The sequence below is a fragment of the Xenopus laevis genome, chromosome 1L (assembly GCF_017654675.1).
Source record: "Xenopus laevis strain J_2021 chromosome 1L, Xenopus_laevis_v10.1, whole genome shotgun sequence".
In the NCBI taxonomy this organism is placed as follows: Eukaryota; Metazoa; Chordata; class Amphibia; order Anura; family Pipidae; genus Xenopus; species Xenopus laevis.
This window is the reverse complement of record NC_054371.1, coordinates 222,534,384-222,546,016: the sequence shown is the minus strand read 5'-3', so window position 1 is coordinate 222,546,016 and position 11,633 is coordinate 222,534,384.

The window sequence follows — 11,633 nt, the reverse complement described above, 5'->3', positions numbered from 1 at the left end:
GGCGTACTCCGGGACAGAGCGAGTTCCCTGTTGAAGTTGGAACAGGCGTGCAGAAGATGCAGAGGCACGACCCGGAGCATCAAACACAGTACGGAGTTCGCGAACAAAGGACCTGGCGTTGTCAATGATAGGATCTTCCTTCTCCCATAGAGGTGAAGCCCACTCCAATGCCTTCCCTTGCAGACGGGAGAATATGAAGCCCACCTTGGCACGTTCGGAGACAAATTGGCCGGGTAATAGTGCAAACTGGACCTCGCACTGGTTGATAAACCCACGGCAACCTTCGGGGTCACCACTGTAGAGTGGGGGAGCCGGAATGCGAGGCTCGGAGACCTGGAGTGGAGACACAGGTACAGGTACGGGAACAGGGTCAGCGAGTGTTAAGTCCGACAACTTTGCCAGTACTGTTTCCAGGGCCTGACAAAAATGAGACTGCTGTAGCTCATAGGACTGCATCCGAGAAGCCAACCCACGAAGCGCTCCACCGACATCAGGCGGCGCTGGGGTTTCCTCCGAAGGGTCCATGGCCCAATTATAATGTAAGGCCCAAAGGCTTCAGGAGTAGTGAGGACCAGAGGAGGAGGTAGCAATGTCGAAGTTCGCAGTACAGATTAGGATGAGAAGAGAGAATGGTCAAACAGGCAACAAGATCAGTCCAGGCAGAAGAGGTTCAAGGTCGAGGAATTCAGGCAAAAGGTCGGTACACAATAACAAAGTTTCACAAGATCACACCCAGGAGTAGCAAGCTAAAACCTATAATTGGGCACTGATGAATTTCCAGAGCTCCTTAATATAGGCCTAGATTTGGCGGCAATTTTGGACGCATCGGCGTCATGACGTGTGCGCGGACGCGCTGGCGTCAGCGACCGACGCGCCGGCGTCAGCGACCGACGCGCTGGCGTCATTATTGACGCCGACGTCCATTCCGTCGCCGGCGACCAATCAGAGTGCGGGAAGAGGCAGGCATCATCCGGCTGCGTCCGTGAGGAACCAGGGAGCCACCATCTTGGACGCCATCTTGGCCACCATTTTGGGAACTGATTTCGGATTCCATTACACTAATAGAACCAAACCGGCAATAAGAAAATATACAAGGTCCCTTTAAATACCTTTAAATCTCTCGCCATTGCGCAATGACGTCATGACGCCAACGTTGTTTGCACATAAAAACCAGGAAGTGTGTGCCGCGCACACCATAGAGCAACTGGCAGCCCAAAAGAAAAGATCAACGTGGCAGGTGTCCCCGCCGGCCCACTAGACCACCAGGGTGAGTCCTGACACCTTGATACAAGATCTCCAAAAAAAAAGACCTTCAAGATGCCCACTAGGATTTGGAAAATCGCACCAGAAGGAACAACCTCCGTCTTTGGGATATACCCGAAAAAGTACATCTGGACACTTTCCTCACTAAATTTTACAAGGCGCTAATACCTGGTACGGAGGACAAGTTCCTCTTACTGGACAAAGCAAATATGCAGCCCAGAGACATTATATGCAATTTCACTATTTTCAGACCAAAGAAGCCATCCTGAAAGCGTTTTGAACAAATCAAGTGGAACAAGATGGGATAATTCCAAAAATCTATGCCGACCTAGCCTCATCCACTCTGCAGAAATAAAAAGACCTCAGACCCCTGACGGATTTCTACGCCAAAAAAACATTCCATACTGGCGGGGCTTCCCTTTTAAACTCACATACCAGCATAATGGACTGACGTACACAGTCAAACACCATAACGACATAGACGATGCACTACCTTACCTTCAAGATCCTCCAGATGCCTCCTTAGAAGCTGAAATACAAGAACCGACTGAGCAGGACTAAATAGTTTACCTGATAACAAATGACATTATGGGAGATCCTCAAGACCCAAGGATGTATGATGTTTCACGAGATAAATCAGAGACAATGGTTGGTTAGAGGTAGCTCAGACAGAACACTATTATGTTATTAAGTTGCTCTTCACTACACCTAGATGAATAATGGCGGAAGAAAGTGTTGATTACTAGAGAGTTCCGTTCTGGTGACAAATGACTTAAAAGATGTTTCATGGGTCTCCCCATACCTCAACAAGGACTCCATAACTGGCATTTGGAAGATTATGCTAACTTTGCCTTAATACTTGTGACAACAACAGTTTGAGCTAAAATAAGGGCTGCACCGAATCCTATTTTGGATTTGGCCGAACCCCGAATCCTTTGTGAAAGAATACCGAACTGAATCCAAACCCTAATTTGCATATGCAAATTAGGGGTTGGAAAGGGAAAACATTCTTTACTTCCTTGTTTTCTGACAAAAAGTCACGCAATTTCCCTCCCCGCCCCTGATTTGCATATGCTGGGCAGAAAGATTTGGCCGAATCCTAATCCTGCTGAATCCCGAACCAAATCCTCTAGGTAAAATTAGTTTAAACAATATAGTAGTCTGTATCTACAAGCCTGATATCCTAGACCCTTAGAAGTAATATTATATTCTTTTGAAACAGGGAAATTTTGAAATAAATAGATGATGGGCGGTACAGATAGGCTTCTTACCTAGGCTCTTATCCGTGATCCCCCAGGCAGAGGAATTTCCTAGTGGGGTGCAATTGAATTGCTCCCCTCTCTGGAAACTTCATATAGTCTCCCCACCGGCGAGACTACACAACATTTTGATTTGTTGTTGTAAAATTTTGTTCTGTTAATTGTTTTTCCCCCCCTACCCTACACCACCCCTAACCATCTATCTTCTGCTCCATCTTCATACCTTTTCCCTTCTTTTTCCAGTTTTTCTTCACTATGATGACTCTCCAGAGTCCTGCGACTACAGCCGAAAAAGGCCCACGGAACACTTCAGACCACCGCTCCTTTGGTCTAAAGGTAGGCTCACACAATGTAAATGGCTTAAATGGGCCCCAAAACGCACAATGGCCTTCTCTGATTATGTTAAACAAAGGATGGACATCTTGCTGCTGCAGGAGACACATTTTAGTAAAACATCAATACCAAAATACCCATCGAAACATTACCCTCAATATTCTTGGCGAACTCAACAACTAAAACCAAAGGAGTGGCTATTCTAATTGCAAAAAAAGTCAAATTCCTACTCAAACAGAAATACACAGTCCCAGAGGGCCACTTTCTTATAGTAACTGGCCACCTTCAGAACCATTTAACGACATTAGCATCAGTCTATGCTCAAAACCTCAAAACAGACATTTTTTAAGACATTTTTTAACAAACTCTTAGAAATCTCGGAGAGCAGAGCCATTGTAGGAGGAGACAGGGACACCAAACTCCTAACAAAACATTTAAAGGAGAGAGCCCTAGTCAATGTCTGGAGAGAAAACCACCCCATAGATAGAAATTATTTATTTTACTCTAGTGTCCATACAACTTACTTACGAATTGACTTTATATTCACCAAACCTACACTCCTCCAATAAATCTATTCCTCCAAAATCCATGACATCACATGGTCTGATCACGGAATGGTGGAAACGGTCTTTACCGAATGGGATACAGTAAGGGTCAGTCCGCACTAGCAGATTTGGGGAGATTTAGTCGCCTGGTGACTAATCGCCTCTTCTTCTGGGCGACAATCTCCCTGAACTGCCTTCGTGTGTCTTCCCATGTCTTCCCGTCTGCTATAATGAAAAGTCTCCTGCACTAAAGCACATGCGGCGCTTCATTTTCCGAAGTTGCCGCACGAGGAAACTTCAGGCAACTTCGGAAGACGAATTGCCACGTGTGCTTTACCGCAGGCGACTTTTCATTATAGCGAAGACACGCAAAGGCAGTTCCGGGAGATTGGCACCCAGAAGAAGAGGCGATTAAAATCTCCCCGAATCTGCTTGTGTGGACTGACCCTAAGTATTGTTTTTGAAGTGTTTATGAAGTGAATTATATACCTCTGTGCATATATCTTTATCTAGCAGTAGAGATTAATTCAGTCTCCAACTTCTGCCCCTCTTAAGCTGGCCATACATGCAAAAAGCCGATCGTAGGAATCCTCAAACGATCGGACTTCCCCATCCCCCGACCTGCCACTAACCATTCAGATCAAATAAAGTAGTAAAAGAACAGATCAGCAATGTTCTGCCCCTGACAGCAATCGTATGAAAGTTATGTCCGACAAAAGCTAGTGACAGTCTCCCACTGAAAATCGTATGATCGGCAATACACGCAGAGATATTATCGGCAGCCGCCAGAAATTTTCTAACCTGTCTGATCGACCAAACGACCGATCTCCACCGGACGAAAAATGCCGGGACTCTCTGTAGCTATTAGATGGGATGTGCATAAATTATACACGGAGGATAAAGCTCCAGAGAGCAACCTCGCAAGAGAATCAGATTTTCTGACAAATTGGACCCCCCCACAACTAAATAGGGAAAACCAAGAGATGCTGGCTGCATCAATAAAAATAGAGGAAATTGAATCAGTGATCAAACATTCTAAACCAAATAAAGCCCCTGGCCCAGATAGCTTCACAACAAAATATTACAAGAAATTTAACGAATGTCTAATACCACATCTAAAAGACCTCTACCAGTCGCTCCTAGAGGGGTCACGTTAAGACAACACATGCAAACAGCATCCATAACAATGATATTAAAACCAGGGAAAGACCCCCATAACTGTGACAGTTACAGGCCGATTTCATTAATCAACATAGACATTAAGATGAAAATATTAGCCAGTAGACTCTCCACATGGAAGATTAAAGGTGTGGCGTAGTGTAACTACAACTCCCACAGGCTACTATGCAATAAAAAAGGAAAAGAATGGGCGCCTGGAGGTTCTTGCAGTCAAACAGAATAAACTTTTGTCAGTGACAAATGAACCAAAGGGTTGTACTTACAATCCACAGAGGCCCAGCAGATAATCATGACATGGCTACAACATGTCCCTCAGAGACAACACATTGGAACTCCCTGAGGCAATAGCGTCACACCAGGATAGATACACAATCAGGATCTCAGCACCGTGACCTGGATCCTCACACGTTGGATTAAGGAACTCACTAGCCCTAATTCCCTTTTAGGCTGTGTCCCTATACTACAGGCCAGTCTTGCCTGAGGGAGAGCTACCTCCTTGTTATCCCTCCTACTTGTAGCCAAGCTGCTCTTGTTAATTCACCTGCCTGTCTTACTCTCCTAGAAAGTCCTATTACAGGTAGTAACCTATTTCTAGCTGGCCTCATTCACGGGGTCCCTGCACCCGACTTATCTCTCTAGAGGTACTGGTCCCTCTAGAGCACATGGCTTTTCTGGGCCTTGGTGTACCCAGGCTCCCCTGAGCACACCCAGCTGGATCAGCTTTCAAAAGCCAAAGAGGAGGATCCAACAAGGGTTGCCACCTGTCCGGTTTTGACATGAACAGTTTGGTATTTTGAAGGGCTGCCCGGGTCAAAACTTCCTGCCCAATTTAACAAATAAGGAAATGCGGGCAGGATTCCCTTGATTGACAGGACGATCAGCTGATTGTTGCATCATAGCCCCACCCCTGACATCACAGTCACTCCCATCTACATCATGGCCCCACCCACTGACATCACGGCCCGCCCCCCTGCCTGGTATTAGCCGTATGGAAAGGCAACCCTAGATGCACCCCTTCTCTCTCACTATACCAGAGTGTGACAGGACGTGGTAACAGCACCTCCTAGCCAATAGCACAACTATGCAAATTACATCTAGCTACATGAGCATCTGCCCAGCAACTAGGGAAATCAGGAAGTGTAGGGATTTAAAGCCATAGGGGCACATTAACCCTGTGGGTTGCCATATCTATATCACTGGGGTCGGTTTGTATTCTTTATTCATACCCTTAGGAATTTTAAAGTTCCTAAACTTTCCAACCAGCTTCACATTTTAATAACTTTTTAACTCTTTCTCTCCCTCTCCTGGGTTTTAGGATTTGTTATAGTACCTGAAACCAACTGCAATTGGGCTACCAACACTGTATGCCCTGCATTGGCAAAATTACATGCGACTTTGGCTCACATTTCAGCAGATGTCCAATTTATGTTCTTCTATCCTTTCTTTTAACTGCCTAGTTGTCTGGCCTACATACAGTACCTAAGCCCACAGGGGCATGCCATAAGCTACATATGTTGATAGGCAAGTATGATACCCCTTGATTTTACTCACTGTTTCTTTATGCGGATGGTAAATTATTACCATTATTACCTTTTAAGCAACTGTTACAATGTCTACAGGACATACAAGGAAATCTACAATTTTTTTGCCCGCACAGGGTTTCCTGCCGCAATAATCTCTCTGAGTCCACATCTGCCTTAAAGTGGACCTGTCACCCAGACACAAAAATCTGTATAATAAAAGTCCATTTCAAATTAAACATGAAATCCAATTTCTATTTTTTATTAAAGCATTCATAGCTGTTGTAACCTCATTTAAAAATCTCAGCTGTCAATCAAATATTGTCTGCCCCTCCTCTATGCCATGGGCATAGAGGCGGGGCAGACAATTACTTTCACTTTCCATTCAGCACTTCCTACATGTCACTGCTCTCCACACATTCCCCCGTTCTTTTTACCATTTAATTGTGTAGCCAGGACATGGGGATGGACATCAGGTCTCCCATTCTGATGCACAAACAAGATTCTGAGATGATGCAAGGCTTGCATCATCACAAAATGGCTGTTGCCTGTTTGCTATCATTTTGAATTCCCAGACTGAAGGAAACAAGATTGAAATAATTTATATAGTGTAATTTAAGTTCATTTTGCTTGACTAATGTGATAAAATATGATTTTTAATAATTTTTTTGGGTGACGGGTCCCCTTTAACAAGTTTGTCCCTTAATGATTGAGCTGTTTTATATGCAATTCTTGGGGTCTCTGAAAAACACTCACCCCTGGGAACTCTACTCTTAATATACCCCAATGTTTACGGACTATCTTCCCTATTTGTCTTGATAGACAAAATGACAATCTTTAATCCATCTATAAATTCCTTTTGTTATCCACAGGACAAGGTATCTCTTCCTCCTTTTATCTCTCAAGGATTTTCCTAGAATAACCCCTAACTGCAAATTTATTCTACATTTCATCCAACCTCTTAAAATATCATCCTCCTATATTATCCTCCTTAAGGAGGCCATAAACGAACTGATAATATTGTACAAAACTAATTTTCACTTGATATTTGGTGCATGTATGGTGGGAAACGAGCCAACCAATACCAGCAGAAGACCTAGATATTGGTCGGCTCAGTGATTGGGCTGGCCAGAAACGTTTGATTGGGCAACTTTGAAGGCACCTGAACATCAGCCATTGTTGAATTCTATTGTTTCTGTATGTATATCTGATGATTCAGCTCTACACGTGTGTATTGAAACAAACTATATTTCCTGGAAAGTAATTGTAAAGTCTATGGCCACCTGTACTCTGGAGAATTATGATTTCGGCAAATGTAAAATCTTCCCATTGACAACACTCTGTTTTTTCATAAAATTGCCTTTAATTTATCTTATCTCATGACAGCAAAAAAAGATTGCAATGTTTCGAATGGCATCCCACTCTTTGTCAAGCATAAAACGACATGCAATCACATGATCTTATATACCCTCGGGCACACTGCCCCCTGGTGTCACAACTTAACAATTTTTGATTTTTCTAACTGTCCATTAAAAGTCCAAATATACAGTATTTAAATGCAACCGTATACCATAGTGAAATAAACACTTATCTGAACATCCCAGTATACAATGATGGTTATAATTTATTCCTGTAGGGACAATGCAATTTGTTCTTGTGATCACCTATACAAGATAAGATCAATTAAAAAAGATTTAAGGTATATTCATGATTAAGTCCATGTGGGGAACTGACAAACTCAGTATGTGTCCTACTATTCTAATAGCCCAACCATCTGTATGTGCTCTCTCACTCTGAGACACATGTTCTGTGGGTGGGGGGTCTCTTGCTTGAGGGAGCTGCTTTTTGTTGAATGTTGAAGTCAACAGACCCCTAGGTCTGCCCTCCTGCCCTGAGAGACTGATGTTTGAGATGCCAACTCCATAGCTCTTACAGGTCTGCCCTAATGTTTGAATGGTTTCTCCTTTGGAAATGTTAGAATTGTACACTGTGTTGCACAGTCTGTAGACATATGTCTGTGCTCTCACCCTAGGGTTATGGCTTTTTTGGTATTTCAAACTCTCTCTCTCTCTCTCTCTCTCTCTCTCTAGATTGGCCTAGGTACCTCTCAGATGAAGGTTGGATATTCTTCTGATGTCAGGCAGGTCCAACATTATTTGCTGCAGACAAATAAACAACATTTGGTTGCAGCAATCTGATTGTCTTAAAAATGAATGGAACCCATAAATGAGGAATAACTAAAAATCATACTTACCGAGATTTTCGTTTCCTGTTCCTTCTCATGGCAGTGGGCACCAGTGGGTTAACCCCATCACGTGACAAGAATTAGCAAGTTAATCAATAAATATGGTTCCCCGCCAAATGAACCCATTCTCATTGACTAAAAGCAGAGCTCCCCCCACTAGGGAAGCCCTGTGTCCACTACCATGTTTCAGTCCAGGAAACAAAATCTCGGTAAGTATAATATGATTTTTAGTTTTTCTGTTACTTCAAATGGCAGTGGGCACCAAGCTTACATATTAGGGAGGGAACATCAGGAAACAATGCATCACTATACAGGCCACTGTCCCACCACTAAGTCGGAATAACCGACTGAGACCAAAGGCCACTTATTTCAGGATCTAAAACTCTATAAAAGAAAAAGCCCCTAGAATAAAGAGCACCTGTGCATTTTCATATGTCATGGGTAGACCCAGAAAACTTTAAAGGAGAACCACAGAACTAACATGGCAACACTATTGACCTAAATAATGGAACCCGAAAAAAGACAAGAGTTTCATAACTTACTCACCCCTCTGACAGTGTGAGAATCCTTAATATGTAGTAAGGCTCAGGATTAATTCCCAATTAATTCCATCCAGGATGTGGCATCCTTGCAACAGGATCTTGGCCCCATCTAGAATATGCCGTACAGTTTTGGTCTCCATCACTCAAACAGGACATTATTGTATTAGAGAGGGTACAGAGAAGGGCAACTAAGCTGGTAAAGTGAAAATCTTAGCTATGAGGAAAGACTGGCCAAATTGGGGATGTTCACTCTGGAGAAGAGGCGATTAAGGGGTGATATGATAACGATGTTTAAATATATAAGGGGATCATATAATAATCTCTCTAATGCTTTATTTACCAGTAGGTCTTTCCAACTGACACAAGGTCACCCATTCCGATTAGAAGAAAAGAGGTTTTGCCTAAATATTGGGAAGGGGTTTGTTACAGTGAGAGCTGTGAAGATGTGGAATTGTCTCCCTGAATCAGTGGTACAGGCTGATACATTAGATAGGTATAAGAAGGGGTTGGATGGTGTTTAGCAAGTGAGGGAATACAGGGATATGGGAGATAGCTCATAGTACAAGTTGATCCAGGGACTGGTCCCATTGCCATTTTGGAGTCAGGAAGGAATTTTTCCCCCTCTGAGGCAAATTGGAGAGGCTTCAGATTCCTGAATAGAGTTCAAAGGTTGGACTTACGTATTAATAAACCTATATACATAGGTATTTAATATATAGTTTTGATATATAGTTTTATAGTTTTTTTTTTTGAAGTCTGCAAACAAAGGTATATGGAATCAATCCAGAATGTATTTGGTACACTAAATAAAGTAGCATCAAAGTAGTAATGCATTAGTAGTGAGTAATAGTATGTTGATGTACAAGAAATAATCACTGCATTGCCACAAAGGAGTACCATGGTTATGATGAACACAGACAACTGTAGTGACCACATAGTATTAGATTGCTGTGTAGTAGCAGGAAAATATTGCTGAGCATATCAGAGGATGGCCGTAGGACACAATGAAATATTCACAGTTGAGAATAATGAAACATATGAAAATGAATAAGGTACTATACATTTATCTGCATATTAACTTTCATGGGATAAGAAGGATGGATATTCCAGTTGTAGGGGTCCATAGGGGTTAATCTGCCCCTATGGCTTTAAGGCCCTACCCTTTTCCTTAGTTACTAGGCAAAAGCCTATGTATCCATCAGTGTTATTGGCCAAGAGGTGTAATGACAACTTCCTGCCACACTGCACTATAGTGTGTGTAAGGAGTGGCCTCTTCCTGTTTGGTTGCTGATCCAGCTGGGTGTGCCCAAGGGAGCCTGAGTACAGCAAGGCCCAGATAAGCCAAATGTTCTTGAGAGAAGTCGGGGACCAGGAAACCCCCATGAATGAGGATTAGTGAGAACAAGGTAGTAGAGAAAGGTAGATAGGGTAAAGAGAAAGAGCAGCTGAAGCTCCAACAAGGATTTGCAGCAGGGAGTAGCTTCCCAGAGGCTCTGTGTGATCAGGCCTAATGCCGCCCCTCCTCCTGCTCCACTCTTCTAACTTCCAGCGTTGGAGGGGGTGGAGGAGGGGCCGCATCGCTAGTGCAGTGACCGCTATTGCGCTCGCTGCACTAGTAAAAAAACAGATTTGTCTCTTTAAGTTACCAAAGGCGGCTTTTTGCCGCCCTAGGTAACTGGCGGCTCCGTGCCGCCTTAGGCAAGATAATCAACTTGCCTCATAGCCGGAGCGGCGACTGTGTGTGATTGGCTCCAGTGCAGGGACCTCAGTGAAGAGGGTGTGAGGTTAGCTGTCAGCTTCCTGATCATTGCACTGGATGGGAATGGTGTACTGAATACTGCAATTGCCTATTACTTGATGTGACTGAGTGTCATGTGCTAATACCTCATCTGTGAGTAAACCTGGGGATATTGTCTTCGGACTAATAAACAGTTTCTTGTTTACATCATAAGAACCTCCTGGCGCCCAATCATTTTGTATATTTTGTATGCACAGTAGCCTGAGTGTTTTAGTTGCAATACACCTTAGAGGGAAAGCTTCCACTTAGCGAATATGCATGTATTACATATATATATATATATATATATATATATATATATATATATATATATATATATATATATATATATATATATATATAAAATCCAAAAAGGTAAGGTGCACACTGGGATCCTTTGTAGCTTTTTTAAAAAAGATAAATTTTATTCAATACATGTTAAAAGGATATATATATAATATATTATTTCACCTTGCAGTGCTCCCACAACTCCCCTTTTTTGTATACTTCAGCAGAGTGCCTAGAGTTCTGGCCAGACTTCCATGTGGTTTTAGCACCCCCACACCTGTCCCTTTAATGGGGGTCTTATGCTTTTAAAAATAGGTGTTGGTTTGGACAAGCCGCAGGCAGGGGAGGAAGGACAAGCCTATGAAACCATTGCTTGTATCAGGGCAACCTCTCCCCTATAAATAATGTGGCATAGAGTATTTAGCCCAGTTAGATCAGTACTTTGTTGCTGGTCTGGGCAATCACTATCTTTTATAAGCCTTAAAGGGATGCTGTCATCGGAAAACATGTTTTTTTGGCATGGACAGTGTCGGACTGGGACACCAGGGGACCACCCAAAAACCTTAAACCAGGGGCCCACCAAAGAACCATAGACCAAGGGCCCATTTTCAGTACTATTATTCTTCTTCTCCTCACTCAACCTCTATTCTCCCAGTCACTATTCTTTACATACTATAATACT